The sequence below is a fragment of the Octopus sinensis genome, linkage group LG9 (genome assembly GCF_006345805.1).
Source record: "Octopus sinensis linkage group LG9, ASM634580v1, whole genome shotgun sequence".
NCBI lineage: Eukaryota > Metazoa > Mollusca > Cephalopoda > Octopoda > Octopodidae > Octopus > Octopus sinensis.
Window position 1 is genome coordinate 103,392,565 of NC_043005.1, and position 8,693 is coordinate 103,401,257.

Sequence of the window (8,693 nt, forward strand, 5' to 3'; positions counted from 1 at the left end):
AAAATATATATAACGTCTTTGGTGATTTAAAGCTACAAAAATTTTGAAATACTATCGATACAATTTTCTCTATAGATAAACTGCGTTGTAACGTAATACTCCGCTTTACGTTTGTAACGCTAGCTACGAGATATCTTACTTTAGTCATAGCATAAATTGATAAATCTTATGTAATGCGAGAATACCTTTATGTATGTACAGATATATCTGCAAGTGCATATACATGTGCATGTGTGAGGAGTGTATGTGTGTGTATGTGTGTATGTACGTATGTATATGTGTACATATGTTTATAGAGAGGGATATACATGCATATATATGTGTGTGTGTGTGTGCGTGTGTGTATGTGTGTGTGTACACAGGGAGGGAGAGAGAAAAGGAGAGACCAGGAAAAAAGAAAGAAACAAAAAAAGGAAGAAAAATCAGGCAGAGAGACATAGATAGATAGATAGATAGATAGATAGATAGATAGATAGATAGATAGATCGATAGATAGATAATTAGATAGATAATTAGATAGATAGATAATTAGATAGATAATTAGATAGATAGATAGATAGATAGATAGATAGATAGATAGATAATTAGATAGATAGATAGATAGATAGATAGATAGATAGATAGATAGATAGATAGATAATTAGATAGATAATTAGATAGATAGATAGATAGATAGATAGATAGATAGATAGATAATTAGATAGATAATTAGATATGTTTCTTTATTAGCCACACAGGGCTGCACACAGATAGAACAAATTACAAGGTAGAGCTTTTCTTTTGAAGGTTTAAAAAAAAAAAAAAAAAAAAAAGAAGGAAGGGGGAGTTCGATCAAAAGGGATCGTAAAAGGAGAGAAAGAGGACAAAAAGAAAGGGGGGTTAAAAAAAAAGGGGGAGAGGAAAAAAAAATTGATCAATAGGGATCGTTATCACAGAAATGTCAATATGAAGTGTAAAGGGGAGGACAGGTGAGGTTTACCCGTGGAAAGAAAAGCCTACGGAAAAGGCCACGGTAACCTCGGTCAATGAAGTCACATTTTATATTTCTTTTTTTTTTTTTTTTTTTTTTGCAAATAAGCAACTATCTGTTTTCGATTTCTGGGTTCATAGGACTATGCTCAAGGTGGCTTCGTCATTCATACGTGCCATTCTTGCTACATTCACCCATCTTTTTTTAAAACATTCGCTAGACAAAACTTGCCTCTCTACTCTCACTTTCCTTTTCAAGTGGTACTTGAAGAAGTTGATGAGAGATTGACCAGAGAGGAAAGTGTTTGTCTCCAATCCTTTCAGACGCGTCCACCAGATACATTCTTTCGCCATAGCCACAAGGATGATGGAAATAGCTCTTCCTTCCAGTTTGAAGGAAGATGGATAATCAGATAGATAATTAGATAGATAGATAGATAGATAATTAGATAGATAATTAGATAGATAGATAGATAGATAGATAGATAGATAGATAGATAGATAGATAGATAGATAGATAGATAGATAGATAGATAGATAGATAGATAGATAACTTTTTATTGTAGCCACACAGGGCTAAACACAGAATAAAAATGGACGAAATACAATGTAGAATTTTTTCTCTTCGAGGTGGGATGGGTGGGGCAAGAAGAAAAAAAAAAAAAAAAAAAAAAAACGTTTGATCAATAGGGATCTGTGGGTTGTGTGGTGTATAAAAAAGCAATATATATATATATATAAGGTTCACAGTTTAGGTGTAGTCTTGGAAAGAAAAACCTACAAAAAAGACCAAGGTCACCTCAGGCAATTCGAAAAAGAACACATGAGTAAGTCGCCTTACTTCTCGTTGTCTCTTTTGGTTACAGATTTATGCTTAAAATAGTGTCGTCTTTCATACTGACCATTTTTGCCACTTTTACCCACTTTTTATTAAAACATTCGTTCGACAAAGCCTTCCTCTCTATTCTCATCCTCCTTTTCAAGTGGTACTTGAAAAAGTTGACGAGAGACTGACCAGAGAGGAAGGTGTTTGTTTGCAGTCCTTTCAAACGCGTCCACCACACACATTCTTTCGCCATAGCCATCAGCGTAACGAAAACCGTTTTCCCTTCCCGTTTAAAGGAAGGTGGTGGAACAATATTCACAATAGACTCGGCCGATAGGCGAGCCTGACCTACACGTGACAACAGCTGTTCGACGAAGGACCACAGCTCTGAAATATCTGGACACTGCACGAGTGCGTGCAGAACGGTTTCGTCGCTCTGACCGCATCTCGGGCAGGTCGGTCCGGTGATGGTTTTCGAACCGTGTCTGTAGCTCTTCTCTCGAACAGGTAGTGCGTCTCGATAGCACTGCCAAGCCAGGGATTTCTGAAGTTATCCATAGGCCCGGCACGAACGTCGTCCTGAACTGGCGGGTTAGGAATTCCTCGTCGACGCCCAGGTTTGCCCCGTGTGTCGTCGGACCTCCCCTCCACTAGTCCTCTATAGAACGCTTTAGTCGTTTGGAAGTTGCACAAGTTTGACCCCGGTCGGCAGAGCTGCTGTAGAGCTTGGCGACACTCTCGGTGCCAATCGCCCAGTTTCGGTCTCTTTTTGATCCACGTTTGCAGTTCGGTCAGTGAGACGAGCTGCGGGAAGTCGCGCCTCACAAACGGCGCCCACACCTGTTCACCGTCGTCGATGATTTCCAGAGATGTCGCAGTCTCAGCGCATGCCTGCGCATCATCAACCACGGCATGCCCAGTCCTCCATTCAACGGATGTTGACAGCAAATGGACTTCCTCACCATCGGAACGCCACCCTTCCACAGGAAGCAGAAGAGTATGCGTTCCAGTTTGGTGATGGTGGCGTCGGGACAAGGTACGACGGTCAGGCGGTAATCGATGACGGATGCGATGTACGCGTTCGCCACCTCCGCCCGGCCTTTTAGAGACAGCTTTCTCTCGGCCCATGTTTGGCTGAGAGCGACCACTCTACTCGTGATCTCGTCCCAGTTCTTATCCATTTGGAGGTCCGGACTGAACCAGACCCCGAGCAATTTAACCGGTCCGTCCGTCCAGCGTCCCACTCCTGAGCCGCAGTCGGACGGCATGGGCTTGCTTCTCCAGGTGCCGAGTAGCAAACCCACTGACTTTTCCGGGTTAATCTTTGCTCCCGTCACCGTTTCATATTTTCTTAGTGTCTTGCCGACCAGCTCGATGTGCTGGTAGCTCGACACTATGACGGTGACATCGTCCGCATATGCCGACACGCTCGTCTCGCAACCCAGTTCCCGTGGGATGCCCCTCAGTGTCGCCAGCTTCCGCAGTAGCGGCTCGAGAGTCAATACATACAGAAGCGCCGACAGGGGACACCCCTGACGGACCGAACGCGTGATGTCAAACGGTTTAGACAGGTGACCGTTTACCCGAATCACCGATCGGATGCCGCTATACAAGGCAGCGATCCAACCGCGGAAGACGGGACCGAAGCCAGCCGCCAAGTACCGATGGTCGACCCTATCGAAGGCTTTAGACTGATCCAAATTTATCAGCGCCCCACCCATGCCAGGATCCTTAACTACCCTGTCCACAATGTAGCGCATCAGATGGAGGTTGTCATGTATGGTTCTGCCCGGCACGAGAAAACATTTGTCTTCTCGTCAGTGTTTTCTGTCTTTTTAATTGTCGTCCTGGGTGTGGGTGTGGGTCGATTTTTTGAAGATTCAACAAGTTTAATTGGTTGTGACGTCAACGGTGATTGTGTTGGTACTGTTTTTCTTGGTGATGTTGTTGGGGTTTGTTGTTTTTCTTGGCGTTGTTCCATAATTGAGTGTGTTGGTGTTGGTGTTGGCAACAAAGGGATTTTATTTGTTTTCTGAATTGTTCTTTCTTGTTTTTTCTGTACCAGATCGCACTTGGCAATCAAATGTTCGGGGCTGCCACATTTGTAGCATCTAGGCTTTTTGCCTTCTGCCATAACATATAGGCATTGCCCATTCTCCAAGTATATCTTGTCGGGTAGGCTCTCGATAGAGGCCCCCTCAATCTGGATGGTCACAACTACTGTTTTTCCACCCCAATTGTCGTTTAGGTACACGGCTGTTTCTAGAATATTGATCTTTTTCAAGTGGTAACAGATTGCCCCTGTTATCCATTTGTTCGGCATATCGGGGGGTACATTTCTGATAGTAATTCTACTCACCCTCTGGTTTTTATAATAAGGGACCATGATGATTTCATCATTTCCCAGAGACTCAGTAGAGTGAGCTTTTGCCACTTCCTGGTTAGGGAAGCGGACCACTACTGTGTTAAACTGGGGACCCCAGTTTATATACTCTTTTCTTTCATTATGTTTTTTAAACATTTCTCCACATCAGTTTTTGTAATCTGTTCATTTGGTTTTTTGTTTTTTCTAATAATTATATACAATTGTCTTATTTTCAATTTCTTGTTTTATATGTTGGGTGTATGCAGGACTAAATCTTGTCCACGGGTTGTAAAGAGAGCTCTTGTTTCTATGAGCTCTTCATTTGTGAATGTAACAATCTCCTTTTTCTGGCGAAGAATATCTGCGAAATTTACTGTTGTTGACTTTTGTATTAGCATCTTCACTATTAGATAGTTCATTTTTATTGTTGTCTTGTGTTGCTGTTGTTTTTGTCAATAGTTTTCGTTTCAGTTTTATTTTTATCATTTATGTTGTCGTGGTAGTGGTGGTGGTGGTGGTGGAGGTGGTGGTGGTAGCAGTTATTGTCTCGTGGTTGCTGTTGTTAGAGGTGGTGGTGGCGGTGGTGACAGGGCTGTTAACGCACGTGGTTGCAGCGTTCCTTTCACCGAATTTCACGTTGGCATTTTCCGTGCGAACGTTCTTTTTTTTCTCTGTCGTTTCCAGACTAGGAAAATTTTGTTCCAAAAGAGAACGCGACCAGCGTTCAACAATAAAATTTCTAGACATTTTCTAATGTCGAGAAGAAAATAACAGAAATGAAATGGGGTCGAAACTGCCCTAGGGGCGAATTCCTCCTTGGAAAATCACTCAAACGAAGTTGGTTGCCTTACACACCTTATTTGCAAAAATCTACACAAAAATTGGCCTATAAATAGTCAAAATAAATGATTACCTTCGGAGCTGAAACGACATCACATCCGTCAATAGATAGATAGATAGATAGATAGATAGATAGATAGATAGATAGATAGATAGATAGATAGATAGATAGATAGATAGATAGATAGATAGATAGATAGATAGATAGATAGATAGATAGATAAATAGATAGATAGATAGATAGATAATTAGATAGATAATTAGATAGATAGATAGATAGATAGATAGATAGATAGATAGATAGATAGATAGATAGATAGATAGATAGATAGTCAGATATTTTTGTTAACCACACAGGGCTGCACACAGACGGGACAGATCACAAAGTAGAGCTTTTCCTTTTGGGGAGAAAAGAAGAAAAAAAGTGGGGTAGTTTTTCAATCAAAAGGGATCGTAAGATAGATAGATAGATAGATAGATAGATAGATAGATAGATAGATAGATAGATAGATAGATAGATAGATAGATAGATAGATGTGTTGTTCGTGAGCGCGCGCGTGTGTATGTGTGAGTATGCATATGCGTATTTCTGTGTGTGTCTGTTTGTGTCTGTGCGCTATGTGTATGACTGTCTTGATATGTATTTTATTATTGATCTGTCAATAAAGCCGGAATGATAAAGATGTAGGGCTCACCATGGTTTGAAATCAAGACATCACGATCTGTACGCTTTCCGTAATATAGCCATGTGATGGTAATATCAAAAAACCTGCGGAGAACCGAATACCTTATTGTCCAACTGCTGTGATTCATAATCAATTTCTTTTGAAGCGAGCGTGAATCTAATATCGAAAGTAATTTGTGGCACGAGTACTATACATCAAAAGCAACGGACTGAAGGAGTACGTGACTCTACAGCAATATATCAGAGGAGTACATCCTGAAGGTTATATAATTTGGTGATGTGTGCCTTTAGAAATGAGTGTGACATATTGTGTTCAAGAGATTGGGTTAAAGATTTCAAAAAATAGACAACGTTTAAAGCAAAGAATATTTTAAAAAACAAATGAAGTAGTTAAACAATAATTAATATTATTCTAATTATTTGACTTAAAGGAAGAAGGTTTATGCTAATTGTTTTTACTCTTATCAGTGAATCATAGGTTTCAAGGTACGTACCGGGGTAGCGATGAAAGGGGAGAGTACACCAGGATACACGGTTGAAACATGTTGTTTGAAGAAGAAATCCTCGTGAATATTGACAGCGAAGCTTGTATTTATATAGCAAATGTAAGGAAATGTTGAAATACGAAGTCCCAACTATTGGGAAGCGAGAAAAACTCTATATTTGTCAATAACGCACACACAAAACCATACGGTTGTATGTTATAAATATATCTGTGTATGTCTGATTGTGTATATATATATATATATATGTGTGTGTGTGTGTGTGTGTATGCATACACACACCAATACACATATATATACACACATATGCATATCTACATATGTGTATAAACACAAGCAAATATGTATTTATATTCATATATATATGTATATATGTCTCTCTGTGTGTATGTATGTATGTATATATACATATATATATATATATATATATATATATATATATGCATGCATACAGAAAGAGAGGGAGAGAGAGAGAGAAATAAGCTATCACGTTGTATATATGTATATATATATATATACTATAAATATGCATATGCGTGTGTATATATATATATTATATATATATATATATAATATATATATATATATACTATAAATATGCATATGCGTGTGTATATATATATATATATATATAATATATATATATATATATATTATAATATATATATATTATATATATATATATTATATATATATATATATATGTGCATATATATAGATAGATAAATAGACAGATATATAGATACATACATACATACATAGATGCATGTACATAAGTATATTCACTTGCATATACGCATTGCACTCGCACTTACACACACGCACTCAATGGTATTTCACTACCCTACTCCATATTGATAAGAGCAGCTAATAGAAAGAAGTAGTTTGACATTTGAAAACCTGTTATAACCTATCACGGCTTTTTGTGAAGAGGTCAGCTTGGGAAAGGTTAACATGACTCTCTCTCTCTCTCTCTCTTTCTCTCTCTCTCTCTCTCCCTCTCTCACTTTCTCTCTCTCATTCTCTCCCTCTCTTTCCCACACTCTTTCATTCTCTTTCTGTTTCTCGCTCTCTTCCCGTCTGTCCCCTTTCTCTCCCTACTTTTCTCGCCTTCCTCTCCTCTATCTCTTGAATCTTCTCAAGGGGGATTAACATAACTAGATTGTTGATACTCTTTAATTGACTATCATTCTCAATATCCACAAAAACAAAAGCAACAACAAAGCAAACAGTGAAGAAGCATCTATGCCGTCTCTTAGCAGTGCTAGAAATAGCAACCCAATCTTCTTCAAATCAAACGAAGCTATTTCACGAAATAGAATAACATAAAATGCAAGACCATTTTTTAAAACATGTGAAATACATGTCTTGGATGAGGTGGCCGTAAATAAGTAAACGAAATGTTCAAGTCTTAGCAATAAGAGAAACAAAGTCGACAACAACGATGATGAAGACAACAAATGACAATGTAACAGTAACGTCTGACCGAATGTCAATAGGATTCAACAGAAGTGCTATAAGTGGTTGCTCGAGTTGATATATATAAAGGGGGAGTTCACGAAAAAAACAAAAGACGAAGACAGGTGGTGTACAAAACGAACAGATGTATTAGTATTATGCTCAGGAATAGAAAAAGTCTTTTACGTTTCGAGCCTAGGCTCTTCTACAGAAAGGGACACAGAAAAAAAAACAAGGAGAGAAGAAAATACAGGAAATTTTAGAAAGTATAAAAATAAAGTAATGATAATAATAGCAGTTTTACGTTCAAGGTTTTTAAGTTCAAAAGTTTTGACGTCGTGGTGTATTGCAAGGATTTCTCATCAAGAGTAGAGTCCACAGTGATCCGTAGGTAGGAGAGTTGCAGGTGGAGGGTAAATGTCCAAAAGAGAATCCGTAAAGGGTAGATAGAAAGTCCAGTGGAGAGGTTCGTGTGTGATAAGAAATGACAGGATCACAGTAGTGGGTACGGTCCCGCTAATCCGATAACAGCTAATTAACGAAGCTAACTTTTCGTTTAGCGGATTAGCATTATCACTAACCTTTGAAGCCTTTATCGCACCAATTAGCTTCTGCTGAGAAAATTCATACGCTTGTTCTTGTCTGTTGTGGGCGTGTCTAGAAGAGCTCGTTAGGCACGCTATTAGATGATTACGTGTACATATGACAAGACGTGACTGGTCGACGCAGCAGCAGCAAGCTGAGCAGCCCTGTGTAATGCTGCACTTTTAAGTTGTGTTCACTTACGACGTTTTCACATTACGAACAATCTTACAGTGTTAGCAACAACAGCGTACGTTATTGGTTTATCAAGTTATCGCCTATCGTTATGAAAGAATACGTTTTTGTTTGTCCTGGGGATAAATGGCCTGTTGAGGTGTCTGCAACGGTTGTGAGTGAGGCAGAGTTCGCCCACAGGAGTCTCAGAACTCGTGGGCTCACATGGAAAACTAATTTGTCCTTATCTCAAGGAATAAGAGAAATGCCTATACTTCCGGTGCGTCATCA

General features: G+C 39.1%; 1 long non-coding RNA gene across 1 annotated transcript in view; it reads right to left on the bottom strand.

Moving 5' to 3' along the window:
* The window catches only part of LOC118764935, a 128,274-nt gene extending 121,992 nt beyond the window's left edge, over positions 1-6,282 (bottom strand). Inside the window, exon 1 of the long non-coding RNA XR_005000774.1 lies at positions 6,180-6,282. This is a non-coding gene — a long non-coding RNA (uncharacterized LOC118764935). The remainder of the gene's footprint in view (positions 1-6,179) is intronic.
* Positions 6,283-8,693: the final 2,411 nt, after the last annotated feature.